The 17,212-nt window shown below is 36.7% G+C and overlaps 1 pseudogene; it reads left to right on the top strand.

Moving 5' to 3' along the window:
• The first annotated feature begins 2,997 nt into the window (after positions 1 to 2,997).
• The window catches only part of LOC108719716, a 131,563-nt pseudogene continuing 117,348 nt past the window's right edge, over positions 2,998 to 17,212 (top strand).

The raw sequence follows: 17,212 nt of genomic DNA, 5'->3' as shown, positions 1-17,212 counted from the left end.
TGCCTATAGATTTTTTTTAATAAGCACAAGAGCTGCAGCCTCACGAAATTAGTGCTTTTTTTTATTTCTTTGTTTGCTAGAACTGCATTGTATTAATATAATAGACATTGTAGAAATTAGGGAAAGATAACCCAGAAGTAAAAAGTTTATCAATTTGGTTTTCGGATGAATGCAAAAATGTGCTATGTGAGCATCACTTAAATTCATTATTATTATTTTCAATTCAGTTTTTCAGTGTACAGTAATTAGGTTTGCCACCTATCAGGATTTCACCCGGACAGCCTGGTTTTCAGAAGTGCTGCCCGGATCAAGACAGCCTGCCTGGTTTTCCAAAAAAGAAAAACCGGCAGGATTTCCCCTGATTGACATGGCGATCAGCCACTCGCTGATCATCACGTCATAGCCCCACCCACATGACATAGCACGCCCTGCCCACAACATCACTGACCCGCCTGGTTGCATCATGCTATGAAACATGTTGAATGCTGCTTTCTCCTAGTGATTTTGTTTAAAATTCACTTAATAATATATAATTGTGTGTATAACCCTTTTGCATATGTCCTTAATGGAGTACAACTGTAAAACTGTTCCACTGCACCCTTAGGGGCAAATTCACTAACCTCTGAAAATTCACCACGACTGCATTAATCACATCGCCACACTTAGCCAGGCGAGAATTCGCCAGGACAAAGCTAATGCATTAAAATGCAAAGTTGCTCCAGGGTGCCCAATGATGGCGTAGTTAATTCGGCAACAAAGCGAAGTTACGCTAGCGTTGGCTAATTTGCATACGGCGGGAAGTTAAATTTCAATGGACGTATATGTTGCAGCAAATACATTACACTACACAAGCCCAGGGAACCTTAATAAAAGAAAATAAAGTTGTTATAATGCCCTACACATGAGCCCAGTGTATAGTTTATGTGCCATATGTTAGGAAATGTAGGGAGGAAGCCGGGTACCCTAACAAAAATTTACGTTCTTTTGCAGCCTATCACCCTGAAAAACTGAAAAGTTGCCAGCGTTTTTGAACATTTTTTTGAGGAACTCCTATCTACTCTATTGCACTTCACCTGGTCTGAGGTGGCGAGGGCAAGTCTGGCGCAAGAGGTAACGTTCAGTAAAATTCGCATCTTAGTGAATTTGCGAAGTTATGTCCATTCGCCAGAACGAAAATTCGCCAGATGTTAGAGTGCGAAGTAGAGCTACAGTCTATCTCCTTTGCTAGCGAAGTTACGCCTGCGCCCGTTAGTAAATCGGCAAAGTCCCAAAAATGACGTCACTGTATTGTTATTTTTTTTTTTTTATTACTCGGCTTTCTATTCAGGCCTATTCTTATCCCAGTCTGCTAGGGTAATTTAGACTATAACAAATAGATTGCTGAGATTGCAAAGTGAAAAACTGCTTAATAAGAAACTAAACTATTAACAAATACTAAAAAAATAATAAAAAAAATGAAAACCAATTGCAAATTGTCTTAAAATATCACCATCTACAGAAAACTAACAAAGTTAATATAAAGGTTAACAGCCCTTATAAGCAATATAATGGGAAATGTGATGGAACCAATAGAAAAATTGACTCAAAATATCAATCTCTAACTCAAAGGTGAACAACCCCTTTAATAAAACATGCACCAACCCAAGGAGAAGTCTTAGCACTGGCATTCCTTTGTGGGCTGTCCTTCTTACTTTCCTTGTCCTTTTAATGAGCTTTTGACTTAGTCTCTTTGCTGAACTATGCAGTAAAATTGCCAAACTGTTTGGTTTCCTCTAAACTGCTGACTGTATACAGTATATTAAGGGGCAGTAACGTAACTAGGTGGGAGCGGGCCCTGGTGCGGGCTGACTACAGCCAACTGCATCGGGGTGCAATCTGCCGGGGGGCCCTGGTCCAATCGCACCCCCTGCTCCCCCCGGTAGTTACGCCATTGTTAAGGGGGCATAAGTCTTTTCAGGCTACATTCCCTATAATGTGTGTGTGCCTTGTCATCTTTAACAAAAATGCCTGTCTTTCCAAACTTCCCTACACCTCTCTTGTCATAATGCATAATTCTCTTATGTGAAGCCAGAAGGAGGCTGGTCAATGTAATTATTGTTGTACAATGCATCCAGCTTATCCGCATCCACAGGGGCATTTTTTAAAACACTGAAAATATCAATGACTAGATGGTGTAGAACAGGAAGTGGTAAATGTATAGAAAATGAAAAATAGAAATCTGTATTTAAATACAGTGGGTAAATTGTCACCAGGGTCGCCATCATAAAAAGCAGGGCCCTGTACGATAACATTTTTGGGCTCTGCCCTCCCCAGAGTCCACCCACCCGCTGATGGCCAGTACCCCCTCTACAAGTTAAAAAAAACATTGGTGGCCAGGCCCCCACCACCAAGGATAAAAAATATTGGTGGCCAGGGTCCCTACAAGATAAAAAAATATTGGTGCCAGGGCCCCCATACAAGTTAAAAAAAAAGAAATTGGTGGCCAACCCCCCCTCAAGTTAAAAAACATTGGTGGCCAGGGCCCCTACAAGTTAAAAATGACATGACAGTCACCTCTGTGCCGCCCTGATGGCAGCCCTAATTGTCACATGTTGTTTTGGGCTTCTTTACCTGCCCAAGGCAACCACGGCCCTTTAACAGTAAAGATCTGTTTTCCCAAAGATGCCCCAGTAGCTCCCCATCTTCTTTTCTGCTGATTCATTGCACATGCTCTGTGCTGCTGTCACTTGCTGAGCTTAGGGACCGACTCACAATGTGTTGTTTATTAAGAATAGAAATGTCACAATATAAAGTTGATTAGTACTTAATACAGATAATTACTACATGTCAGCTCAGAAACCAGTGCAATTAGCATAAGAATTTAATAACCAGCCTTGAAGCATCAGCTTATATTACAGACAAACCTCATTTTTTAAATTTGCAATAACCCCTAAGCTAAGTTTCTCAACAGCTGCTCAGAGCCCACTGACATTGTGAGTGTCGCAGACAATTTCCAAGATGGCGACCTCCTGTGACAAATTAAAGGCCAGGATCATTCCTGCTATTGAGATGCTGAAACTTCAGCTGGTACAGTAAGTTAAGCATATAACATATGCCATTTTTTAACCATATTCATTTTTAGGGTTTATTTTCCTTTAAAGTGGAACAACACTGGTTTTTTGTTAGCAACCAATATGGCCAGATTGATCACAGAAATGTATTAGATTGGCTTTTGATAAAACACATTAAATAATCTTAAATCATATGCTTCCCATGCTATGGTCATTAAAGGGGTTGTTCACCTTTAAATTAATTTTTAGTATGATGTAGGGCAGTGCAGTCCAACAACTGTGGTACCAGAAGATGGAATATTTCTGGTCTACGTGGTGGAGGGCCGATAATGGAAGCCACTGTTTTAAACCACACCCACTTTAGACCACACCAATGTTATCACAAGAAACTTTAAGATCATGTCCATATTAATGGCGATAGCACACCAAAAAAAACAAATGATTGGTGCTCCTTGCAGGAATATCACTCATATATGAAAAATATGTAATATTAAAACATACCCTTAAAAACATATGCCTCCTGTGTATAGTACAGCACACACATACCCCCAGCACATGAATAAATACCTTAAGGGCCCCTAACAACAATTTCCAAATGCTATGAAACCCCAGAACAAACCCTACTAGGCTCACGTCCCACAGAGTACAAAGTAGGGTAAGCAGAGTATGGCACACACAGGGAGCATAGGGAAGACAGAGTATGGCACACACAGGGAGCATGGGGCAAGCAGAGTATAGCACACACAGGGAGCATAGGGAAGACAGAGTATGGCACACACAGGGAGAATAGGGAAGACAGAGTATGGCACACACAGGGAGCATAGGGCAAGCAGCGTATGGCACACACAGGGAGCATAGGGAAGACAGAGTATGGCACACACAGGGAGCATAGGGCAGGCAGAGTATGGCACACACAGGGAGAATAGGGAAGACAGAGTATGGCACACACAGGGAGCATAGGGCAGGCAGAGTATGGCACGCACACAGGGAGCATAGGGAGGACAGAGTATGGCACACACAGGGAGCATAGGGCAGGCAGAGGATGGCACACAGACAGAACATAGGGTAGGGGGGATAACAGGTGTGAACAATACATGAGCCAGCTAATATCAGTACTGATATCTTTTAAAGCTTAAACAAGGTAAGCAGTCATATCAGGCAGACTTTCATGTGGGGGAGGACAACACAAGGGGGGTTACGGGCCACCAGTTGGACAGAACTAATGTAGAGGGTGATATTTTAAGACAATTTGCATTTGGTTTTCAATTTTTAGTTGTTTTGGTTTGAGTTGTTTGGCTTTTTACTTAGCAACTCTGCAGTTTCAGCAATCTGATTTCTCAGGTCCAAATTATCCTAGCAACCATTCATTTATTTGAGTAGGAGACATGGCATATGAATTTGAATGGGCCTGAATAAAAAGCTGAGTAATAACAAGTAGCAGAAACAATAAATGTGTAGCTTTACAGATCATTTGTTTAAAGATTGGGTCAGTGACCCCCATTAGAAATCTGAAAAGAGTCATAAGAAAAAAGCAAATAATTCAAAACCTATACCAAAAAAAAAAAAAAAATGAAGGCCAATTGAAAAGTTGCCTAGAGAGTTCTATAACATACTATGGGTGATTTATTAAAGTATGCAAGTTCAGAAGATAGAAGTCAGTGGGATTGGTTTAGGCTAAATTCAAGGTAATGTGTTGTATTTACCGCACTCCTGTAATTCACTTCAGCTGCAATGGTAGTGCTGGTTCTCCGTTGACCCTGCAAGGTCCCTTAGCATCATCGATTTTTGTATACCGATCCCCACTCAGGCTGATGAATGGAGGGTGAAACCCCCTTCCCTGTTTTGGTGATAATATAATAAAAAATACTGCAGACAATTTAGTGAGTGCAGATCCATAAACAAAAATCGCTGTAGGCAAAAATTGAGATTTTCAAGTTTTTTTGAGCTTGTAAATTCACTCAATTCAAGGTATTCAAGTTTTATTCCCACTATTGTATTCAATAGAGTTTTTTAATAAACAAGCAAACATTCAAGTTTTTTTAAAACGTGAGTTTATCTGAAGAAAAAAAACCCTCTAAAACCTTATAAATAAGCCCATAAAAGTTAACTTAAAGGTGAACCAAACCTGTAACGTTATACTGTGCCAGGAGCTCTCATTACATAAATTGTTCAATTTAGATTACTTACAGTTTAGCTCAGGGTTGTCCAACCTTTTGGCTTCTCTGGGCCACATTGGAAAAATAAAAATTGTCTGGGGCCACACATGAAATACAAAAACACTTTTGATTTGTAAAATTAAAGAAAATACAATATCAGTTGGATAACCAGATGGAGCTATACATTGGAATATGGGACATCTAGATATTAAACAGACTTATTATTATATTATTATTACTAACTGGGTCCATAGGTCACTACATTGTTACAACCTGGCATAGTAAACCTGTTCCTAACACAGAGAGTGTTATTTCACTCTCATTTTCTCTGTATTTCCATACATTTAATTCTTAATTTCTTTCTTTTTTTCTCTTCTCTTCCTTTTCTCTCTCCTTCAAGCTGGGCCACATTCATATCCATCCTGGGCCGCAGGTTGGACACCCCTGGTTTAGCTGGTTTCTGATGGTTCACTAGAAATAAAAGGTTTTTTTCAATTAATTTCTGTTTTCTTTGTGACAGTTTTTCTTCTTATGTCTCTCTGAATCAGCTCTGGTAGCAGCTGTCACAGAGTCTGTTGTAAATTGATACATCACATGTCTTTGGCCTGTTGTTGATACAATTGTTGCTATTATTCTCTATTATTCTCTAGGCAGGTGCTGTGAAATGTATCAACTAATGTAGCAAATTGTAACAGTTCAGAATCTGCACCTGAATTACTGAGTTGCCAGACTGAAACACTCGAACACTTTAAATTTCAATTTTGGTAAAAGTTTTAAAAGTAAAAGTAGGAATAGCTCTAAATCCTTCGACTTCGATATTCAAAGTCGAAGGATTTCAATTCGGCAGTCGAATATAATAATTTTAACCCTCGATATTCGACCCTATGTAAATCTGCCCCTAAAAGATGGAAAGTCTTTGTTTATGGTGAGCAATCTTAAAACAACTGAACTGAAAAAAAGTGTTTGGAATGTGAACATCCACTTTAATTCAAGTCTTTGGTTACTAAAAGATATGATCAGTTCAACTAATGGCTATCTCAGATCCAATCATTCCTATGCTGATGGATCCTTCCTGTGGATTTATTTGTAGTGTTTTCTGTTAAAGGGAACTAGTGATCATATAAATACATTATAACTAATCACATTTTATTGTTTTGTTTTGTTCAAGGTTTTGTATCAACAATTCAAGTTCTTTTTAAATTTGTATTTTCTGGTGGTTGCTTGTTCCCAGTTTGTACCAGCATTAAAAATAGGCTACTTGTATACACCTATTGGGCACCTTTGGTAAGTAGATCCAGAGTCTCCTTATCCATGTTGTTTTAAATCTGTCATTTATATTATTTGTGCTATACAAGTATAGGAACAGTTATACTGTCCACATTATTTTAAGACTGAAAATATTTGCTAGTCTTTGCAAAGAAGCTGCAAGTCATTAGTTTAGATTGTTGCCTGGTACAATACGTACATTACAGTTACCAGTAACAACAGTACCAATTCCTGGTGCCTGCTACTGAAAGTAATGCTTAGTGCAGACAGGCTATTAAACACTTTCAGTTTCTGAGGATAATGTGTGACTTTGTGGTTGACAAAGCCTTGCATGTTGGTAAGGACTGAAAGTCTGTAATGTAAAAATGCCTTCATAAAAATTTGAAAAAAGTCCAATATTACAGTAGGAAATATGGATGCAATATGGATATACCAAATCCATTATTTGGGATTCGGGAAAATTCCAGATCCTTCTTGAAAGATTTGGCCAAATACGAACTAAAACCTAATCCTAATTTGCATATGCAAATTAGGGGTAGGAAAGGAAAAAAATCTTCTTTTGTGATGAAAAAACATGTGATATCCCTACCTGCCCCTAATTTACATATGCAAATTAGGATTCGGATTCGGTTTGGCCAGGCACATGGATTCAGCCAAATCAGAATCCTGCTGAAAATGGCCGAATCCTGAACCGAATCTGGGATTTGGTGCATCCCTAGTATGCAAGCCACTCTCAGCTCAGCACTCTGTATCTTGTTAGAGAATGGGCTGCATGGTCCTTAAGCAAATATAGTAAAAGTTAAGTCACTTCTTAAAGCACAAGCAAAGGTCGTTTTTAAATGAGTGCAAATTCATCTGAATGGGCTCTGCTTTCTTTAAAAGTAGAACTCACTTTACCGCTCAGTTTTTGCTTCTCAGTACGAATCACTGCTTTCACGGTTCATCTCCTTTAGAGCTGTAAGTCCATTTCTTGACTTCCGGCAACTGTCCTGGGATAGAGCATGCACATTTACAAGAGTAGGTCTTTTGTGCCCTGTCCATTATATATTTTGCTTCAGAGAGAACTACAATGTGCTGACCACAGTGCAGGCTAAAGAAAATGATGACAAAGCTTGGCAAGATATTTTGAGGAATCCAGATAACTTCTGCATGTCATTTTAACATTTTGATGGCAATGATTATGGCGTTTTAGGATTCCATAACAGCATAAAACTAGTTGCATACCTTTCATTCTCCTTTAATGGATAATACAGAAGAAGAATAGAGAATTCATATTTTACAGTGCTGGGTAGATAAGTAGCACAATGTAAATGAAAATATACATTTATACAAACTTTTTTTTAAAAAAAAAATGTCCTAAAGTGGTCTTTTAAACAGGTACAGATATGGGATCTGTTATACAGAAAGCTCTGAATTATGGAAAGACCATCTTCCATTGGCTCAGTTTTATCCAAATAATCCAAATTTTTTAAAAATGATTTCCTTTTTTCTCTGTAAAAATAATACTGTACCTTGTACATTATCCAAACTAAGATATCATTTATCCTTATTGGAGGCAAAACCAGCCTATTGGGTTTATTTTATGTTTATGTGATTTTCTAGTAGACTCAAGGTATGAAGATCCAAATTATGGAGAGATCCATTATCTGAAAAACCCCAGGTCCCGAGCATTCTGGATAATAGGTCCAATACCTGTTCAACATTCCTATTGAGGTTTTTTTTTTATTTGCACATTTTTGTTATTGTTCTACATGTTTTAATAGGTGTTACATTTTTCAGTGCTTTAGTCTTTGCCTATAATATTCATTATGCATATATGAAATTTTTGAAGGAAGAAATGTATCACCTCATAGGTCGGTATAGGGCAAGATTTATTCTTCTACCATCTTTCAGTTCTGATTTCTTAATTTACCCAGTTATAATGAAGCAGGTTTGGAGAGTTTTTGGCCAGAAACACTTAGGGGCAAATTTACTTATGGTCGAATATCGAGGGTTAATTAACCCTCGATATTCGACTGCCGAATTGAAATCCTTCGACTTCAAATATCGAAGTCGAAGAATTTAGCGATATTCCTACGATTGAACGATCGAAGGAATAATCGTTCGATCGAACGATTAAATCCTTCGAATCAAACGATTTGAAGGATTTTAATCCATCGATCGAAGGATTATCCTTCGATCAGAAAATTGTTAGGAAGCCTATGGGGACCTTCCCCATAGGCTAACATTGGCCTCGGTAGGTTTTAGGTGGCGAACTAGGGGGTCGAAGTATTTTTTAAAGAGACAGTACTTCGACTAGCGAATAGTCGAATAGTCGAACGATTTTTAGTTCGAATCGTTCGAATCGAAGTCGAAGTAGCCCAAAAAAACCATTCAAAATTCGTTTTTTTCCTTCTATTCCTTCACTCGAGCTAAGTAAATGGGCCCCTTTCAGTTCTGAATCACTGGAAAATATTATGTATAATTTTGTCATTACCGCACATGATTTTCATGGTTCAGCAGATGAATTTATTGGATAGAGGGAGGTTAAACAGTTTCATTAGCCAGTTACTGAGTTTCCCAGCTCTTACTGTTAGCATGTTGGTGAGAATACGCTAGTGGGTTGCTAAATGCTTTGCTGGTACATTCATGCGGCAGGGGACTTTTAAACAGTGTAATTCCTGTTGTAATCCAGCAACCATGTAAAGGAAATATAGTTGATGTAATGTTTTTGACAATTTAAAACTGATCTTGTGAATGGGACACCAATCTCACTGATCTGTAAAAATAGTGTCTATTGGGCATAAGGTAGAAGGGTTTCATTATTTATTTTTTAATAAAAAAAAACCACATCCTCCCATTTATCTCCTGCAATTTACATATAAAATGCTGATGTACAGTTCTTGCTTGAACTTCTTTTGTGGAAATGGTACGTTTGGGAGTAATCGGACAGAGCTCTATTAGTTTAAGATCAGCCTTGAGGGCACTTACTAACTTATTAAAAAGATGAGAAGGGGGAAGGGAGGCTATGCATTCAACAAGGCTAATAACAAGCAGACGACAAGCAAAGTTAAACTATTGCCTGTTTATATGGGTTAGACATTATCAAAGCATCACTTGCATTATCTGAATCTCTTCTTGCTGTTTTGTTTGTTATTTCAGAATAAAGTTACAGGTTTTTCTCTACAGAATTAATATTCGAGGTTAATTAATGAAGAAATTGCTGGTTAATGTGACTTCTAAATACTGAAATGATTTTGAATGCCAAGCCACCATATAAAAGTGAGTATTATATTGTAACATTCCTTAGAGTACATTTTTATAGTTCTTTAAAGGTGGCCATATTTGTACAGATATATTCAGGTATTTTGATTTTGGCCAATGCATGTACATGAACAAACTGTTATGTTGTCAGGCTGTTCAGACAAAGACGCCTGTACTCTGACTGTGCATGAGGCATTGGCACTGAGACCAACTGTCATTCATTTCCATTTAAATACACTGATTCAGTGGAATTTTATTATTTTAACCCATCCACCAGTGGTCTTGTAATAGCAGAATCAACTGCGTATGCTTGCATTTTTTACTGAACCCCTCTAGAAATGTAACCTTTTACCTGCCCAGTTAAGGCTGCTTTGTGAACAGAATATTGCTAGGTAATGCATTTTCCTATAGTTCAACATTTATGGCGCTATTTATTAAAGTCAGAATGAGTTTTTTTTACTGTAAAATCTGAAATTTTTAGTGGAAAAAAAAAACATCAAATTTTTTGAGATTTATTATACCCCGAGGATGCAAAAAGTCCAAATCCGAAACTACTCCATTTTCCTGTATAAGTCAAAGGCAGAGGTCCTATTTACTATGTGAAGATACAGGTATGGGACCTGTTATCCAGAATGCTCAGGACCTGGGGTTTTCCAGATCTTTCCGTAATTTGGATCTGCAAATCTACTAGAATTTATAGATATAGAATATCATGTAAATATTAAATAAACCCAATCGGCTGGGTTTGCCTCCAATAAGGATTAATTATATCTTAGTTGGGATCAAGTACAAGGTACTGTTTTATTATTACAGAGAAAAAGAAAATCATATTTAAAAATTTGGATTATTTGGATAAAATGTAGCTTTCTGGATAGCGGGTTTCCAGATAATGGTTCCCCCACCTGTATAATGGTCTGTGTTTGGGTTTTGTAAGATAATCCGAACATTTTGGGCTTTTCCGCCAGTTTCATAAATTCGGATTTTTCACACAATTTGAAAATGTCGAATTTTTTCCAAATCTGGAAAGGGTAAATCATGGATTCTAGTTTGGTCGGACTTTTTTATTTAAAGGGGTGGTTCACCTTCAAGTTAACTTTTAGTATGATATAGAATGACAAATTCTTCTTCGGGGCGACAATCTCCCCGAACTGCCTTCCCCTTGCCTCCCTCCTAAACGCCTGCGGCAATGTATTTGCGCGCTTCGATTGCCGAAGTTGCCTCACAAGGAAACTTTGGGCAACTTCGGAAATCAAAGCACTGCGAGTGCATTGCCGCATGCAGTTTTTCCATTTTAGCAGGAGGAAAACAAGGGGAAGGCAGTTCGGGGAGATTGTTGCCCCCGAAAAAGAGGCATAGAGTGATGCAATCTCCTGTGACTTTGTCACTAAAGAGGGCTGTTAGGTAAGGGAGGTTGTAAGTGGTGAAGGGTCTGCATTTTGTTTGCCATGCTGGAAGTGTCAGCCATATTTTAGGGTCTCTATATGGCACAGTGTTGTTTGATTCTATTAATATTTTGTCAATTATGCAGAAAAACCTTGGTATTCATAATGGGAAACCTGTGTTGTATCAATTTGCTAAGGTAAGATACAAATTAATAGTTAGAATATTTAAAATTTTACCCAAAAGCTAATGGAAGATGGTTGAGTGGATGGGAAATACACTTTATATTCATTTCTATGGAAACATTGTAAAAGCCATTAACTTTAATGAACATTTGCCATTTAGTACTTTGGAAAGACCCTAAGGACAATGATACATGGGGAGATTTGTCACCGACGTTAAAAATTTGCTACATTGCAGCGATTCAGTTTAATTGCAGAAAAATATCTGCTTTTAAATCTTCCAGTGATTAAACCAAACCGCTGCATTTTCAGGGAGATTTGACCTCTTTTTTAGCGATAACTCTACTCCTGTGTCAATGGTCTAAAATAGAGAAAGGCCAAAAAATATATTATAAATGAAGTTTAGGGTTGTATTTTTAATCCCTCAGATTGCGTAGTTTTAAAAAATTTTCTTGGGTTATGGTTGTTTAGTGGTGCTATTGACACTTAAAGGGGTTATTCACCTTTAAATTAACTTTTAGTATGATGTAGAGAGTGATATTCTGAGACAATTGGTTTTAATTTTTTATTGTTGTTTTTTTTTAGTTATTTAGAATTTTATTCAGCTGCTCTCCAATTTGCATTCTCATCATTCTGGATGCTAGGGTCCAAAATACCCTAGACACTATGCATTAATATGAAAAAGAAACAGGATTAGGAGAGAGTCTGAATAGAAAGATGAGTAATTAAAAGTAGCAATAACAAAACATTTGTAGCCTTACAGAACATTTGCTTTTTAGATGGGGTCAGTGACCCCCATCTGAAAGCTGGAAAAGAGTCAGAAACAAAAAGCTAATAATTAAAAAACAATATCATTTAAATAAATGAAGACTGATTAAGTGTTGCTCGGAATTAGCCATTCTATAATATACTAAAAATTAACTTAGAGTGAAAAAAATTATAAAAAAAATATTGAAAACAAATGAACAACTTGTAGAATTGGCCGTTCGATAACATACAAAAATCATTTAATAAGTAAATGTATATGTTTCAACTTACATACAAATTCAACTTAAGAACAAACCTACAGACCCTATCTCATACATAACCATGTGACTGTCTGTACTGGAGAATAGATAAATGGAGAAGACCTGAGTGAGGTGAACTCAAAAGAGCTACTATTATGCAGCCATGGCTATATAGTGGACAATTTTCAAAGGATTATAAAGCAATTTTTACAAATCCAGTAAACAGTATTTAAATTCAAACATATACAAATGCCTTAGCTTAGCATTATGGGTGTTTTAGACCTATTACATCTAAATGTACCTGGCAGTATTTGACAAACAAATTCTGACTGATCTATGGCAAAATAACAAATTATGCACATTATTTAAAAAGCAGTTTAGAAGATTTGAATTGATTGTGTGAAATAGCTCAGAAAGGAAAATCTACTTGCCCATCACTCCCATCAGTATGACAATATGTAACCTGAAATAAACTAAGGCCATGCCATCTGACTGGCTGCCCTTCAATCAAAACTGTCTGTGATGTAATCATATGGTCATTTCAAACCATTTGCTGCTAGGAAACCATATAAGGGCTAGATGGTAACATTTTACAAATTTTGGTGGGGTCTGCAATTCTTAGGGGGTTATTTACTATGCCCACTAATGCAGAAATCACAAAGAATTTGTGTTTTTTTAATACAATCGGGCTTTTAAAAATTCACAAATTTTTCGGAATTTATTAAACCCTGAGGCTGTAAAACTCAGAATCTGAAATCCCGGCATCTCAGACCTGTCGAGGGTACATATAAGTCAATGAGAGAAGTCCCAATGATTTTATTGATGTGCGCTGGGTCTCGTGCCATACCCCAAAGTTTTCGGAGGTTTCGGGTGAAAATCAGAGTTTTTACCGCAAAGCAAATTTTCGGGAAAATTTAATAATAAATAAGCGTTAAAAACCCGAAATAATTTCGGACCTTGATAATAAATAAGAGTGCTTAGTTAGCTTTATTCAATTTTTACAAAATTACAAAAATTGCAAAATTGTAAAGTATAAAGGCTGGAGTGACTGGATGTCTAACATAATAGCCAAAACACTACTTACTGCTTTTCAGCTCTCTTGGTTTACACTGACTGGTTACCCTGGTTACCAGGCAGTAACCAATCAGATACTTGAGCCGAGACCACATGGGTCATATCAGTTGCTTTTGAATCTGAGCTGAATGCTGAAGTTTAATTGCAAACTCACTGAACAGTTATGTCCCATGTGGCCCCCCTTCAAGTCGCTGACTAACTCAGAGTTAGAGAGCTGAAAATCGAAGTAGTGTTCTGGCTATTATGTTAGACATCCAGTCACTCCAGTCTTTATACATTTCATTTTTGCCTAACTAACTATATTAGAAACATTTTTTATTTTGCACAGCCTATCCATTTACACAGTTTTTATTTTCACACTGAACTCTTCCTTTAAGGCATTTTGAGAGTTATTTGGGCTATTTGCTGCACTGCAAAAATAGACAATGCCTTATCACATTTTAACATTACATGATATTTCAGCCAAGCTTTTTAGTCTTTTATTTATTCCATAAGATGTTGTTTTGCTTTATAATTGTCAGTACTCTTTAATTTTAATGCAAATTCAGTACTACAGAATGTGAGTGGAAATCCAAAGGTTTGCTTATCTGCTGATTACTATAGCAAAAAAATAACTTAACCTAGCATTTGACTGGAAGATGCACAAACAGCAATTCAAGAGTGAAATTAATGAGTCATTTAAAAGGAGGATCCATATGTTTGCAACTAAACAAACAAAAAAAAGCAAAAAAACTAATTGTGTGGTGTTCAGTTTTCAGGCTGCAAAACGAAAGCTTTTGTTCCTGGTTATTTACCCAAAGTGTGAGTTTTACATATTAGTATCTGTGATTTGGGCAGTCTAAAAATGTTTCATTAAGGGGCTGCTTTATCAAGGGTCGAATTTCGAAGTATAAAAAACTTCAAAATTCGACCATCAAATCAGTGCCGGGCCAATCCTGGCAGGCGCCCCAGGCAGCCTGGCCCGGTAAAGCGCCCAATACCCACATGCGCACTTCAATTTTTTCGCGCATGAGCACTAGTATTTTTCACGCATGCGCACTCGCGCAAACACATACGCCGCCCAGAACAAGGACTAGGGGGATAGCAGAGGCAGAGAAGGTGCGTGCCTGGCGCCCCTCCAGCTTTGCGCCCTAGGCACGTGCCTTCTCTGCCTACCCCTAGTTCCGGCCCTGCATCAAATTAAAAAACTTTGAACGATTCGAACGATTTTAGCGACCGATCGAAGGATTTTTATTCGATGTGTAAAGACTTAGAAAAATGGACTAGAAGGTCCCCATAGGCTAACATAGCACTTCGGCAGGTTTAATTTGGCGAAGTATTGAAGTCGAAGTTTTTTTTAAGAGACAGTACTTCGATTATCGAACGGTCGAATATTCAAACGATTTTTACTTCGAATCGAAGTTAAAGTAAATTCGAAGTCGTAGTATCCTATTCGATGGTCGAATTATCCAAAAAAATTACTTTGAATTTCGAAGTTTTTAACTTTAAAAATTCCCTCTAATTCACTTCGAACCATAGTAAAGCATGTTTTTAATGTTTGCCTAAGAAAAACTATACCTTATTACCAGAGTAAATGAGGTAAATTGTCATCCAATATATTAAAAAATTGGGTGTTTATCTGGATGTTTCTTGCTCATGTTGATTCTGAATTACTTGCCCTAATCCTACTTATGCATTAAACATACACATTCTTATTGTTTTTTAAATTAATATAAATTCCTAGGCAAGAGAACCGGAAATCAGACGTTTTCTCTTACGGGATAACATAATTGTATTAGATAATACCTTTAATATTGAAAACATTATCCTCAGCTCTATGCTATGTGCCAAACTAGTTTTATGCTTACATATGTTTTTAGCTTAAAAATTATAATAAAACTTATGGATACAATTTTTACAGAGTAAATAAAGATTTAATTGTAGAATAAATAGGTTTCAACCTGTATACATTTCACTAGGCCTTGTTTAGACGAGACTTTGGAACTTTTTGCAGTCAAATCAGTTTTTAAAAGTTCTTTCAGAAGAATCATATTTGTAGCCAGTTGTTGGAGCAATACATTTACCAAACTAGGATACCAATCTATGTGGTTAATTCACAGCACTGAGGTCCCATTGGTCTGCTTAATACTTTATCACTGAAACAGCTGTATGTAGTTATATCAATAAATCATATTCATATACAATAAATACAAAAACATAGATATGATCACCAATTACTCACTCATTTGTATCCACTTAAAGGAACAGTAACACTAAAAAATAAGTGTTTTAAAGGAGTGACGATTTAATGTACTGTTGCCCTGCACTGGAAAAACTGGTCTGTTTGCTTCAGAAACACAACTATAGTTTATATAAACAAGCTGCTGTGTAGACATGGGGGCAGACATTTAAACACAGGATACACATTTGATAACAGATAAGTTCTGTTATCGACTGTGTATCCTGTGCCTTTTCTCCTTTTTCCAGCTTGAATGGCTGCCCCCATGGCTACACAGCAGCTTGATTACATAGACTATATTATTGTTTCTAAAGCCAACACACCAGTTGTAACAGTGCAGTGCAACACAACATGATATTTTTATTACTTAAATACCCAACTCTCTTTGTTGTTGTTACTGTTACTTTAATATAATATAGTAGTTTATAAATAAAATATATGATTGAAATGCAAAAGAACATTAAATATTCTGATAGCATGATCAATTATACAGATATATGCCTGTTGCAGCTGACAATGCATTGGGAAGTGCATCTTATATGTATGTCACAGAGAAAATTGCCTATGGGGCAGATTTATTAAGGGACAAAGTGAAAATTCTTATTGAGTTTTCAAATCTTTTTTATGGTCAAAACTCTCAAATTCGAATAGTGAATTATCCAAACTCAATTTGAGTTTTAATTCGAATTTTGAGATTTATCATATGCTGGCACCCTAAGAACTCAAATTCGACTATTCGCCACCTAAAACCTGCCGAGTTCATGTATAAGTCAATGGGAGAGGTCCGGGGACCAATTTGGACATGTTAGTAGCCTTCCTGACATTCAAGTTTTTTTCCAAAAAAGAAACTCGAATCGAATTTAGTGGAATTCAATTCAAGTTTTCGAGTTGGTAACATTCGTCTGAGTTTTAGATATTCAATTTTTTTTTAAGAATAACCCCCAGTCGAATTTTGAGTATATTCAAATTTAAAGGAGCTTAAAAAAAACTCACATGAATTCAAAATTCGACCCTTGATAAATCTGCCTCCCCATGTGATAGCTGGTATCAAACAGTGCTTGACCACAGGGATTCCAGTACCAACAGAAACATATCAATGGAACTTATAACTTTAGTAGTTAAATAGCAACACCAAAATAATGCTTGCAGTTCGCATTTTCTAACTCAACATTTGCATCTTGCACAACAAAGAAGATATGGCTGAGACAGAATTGGCAAATTATAGGACAGTTTTTAAGAGGTCAAGCTTCCAGACACACAGACAAACCTAAAAAATTTAAAATTTTTATGATTAACAATATAGAAAACTATAATAATTTTTTTTTTAAATGTACCGGAAACTGTAAATAGAAATAAGGTAATATAGACCAAAACACAGGCAAATATCTACCATACAGTTAAAAATTCATTAGACTTCTTGCACAGTTCAGCTATGGGATCCGTTATCCGTAAATCCAGAAAGCACTGAATTAAGGCAAGGAGGTTTCCCTTAAAAAAAATGATTTCCTTTTTCTCTGTAATAATAAAACAGTCATAATAAAACTTGTATTTGATTCAAACCAAAATATAATGAATCCTTATTGGAAGCAAAATCAGCTTATAGGGTTTATTTCATGGTTTAAGACTAGTAGACTTA

This window comes from Xenopus laevis, chromosome 6S, assembly GCF_017654675.1.
Source record: "Xenopus laevis strain J_2021 chromosome 6S, Xenopus_laevis_v10.1, whole genome shotgun sequence".
Classification (NCBI taxonomy): domain Eukaryota; kingdom Metazoa; phylum Chordata; class Amphibia; order Anura; family Pipidae; genus Xenopus; species Xenopus laevis.
This window is presented reverse-complemented; position numbering and strand designations above follow the sequence as displayed.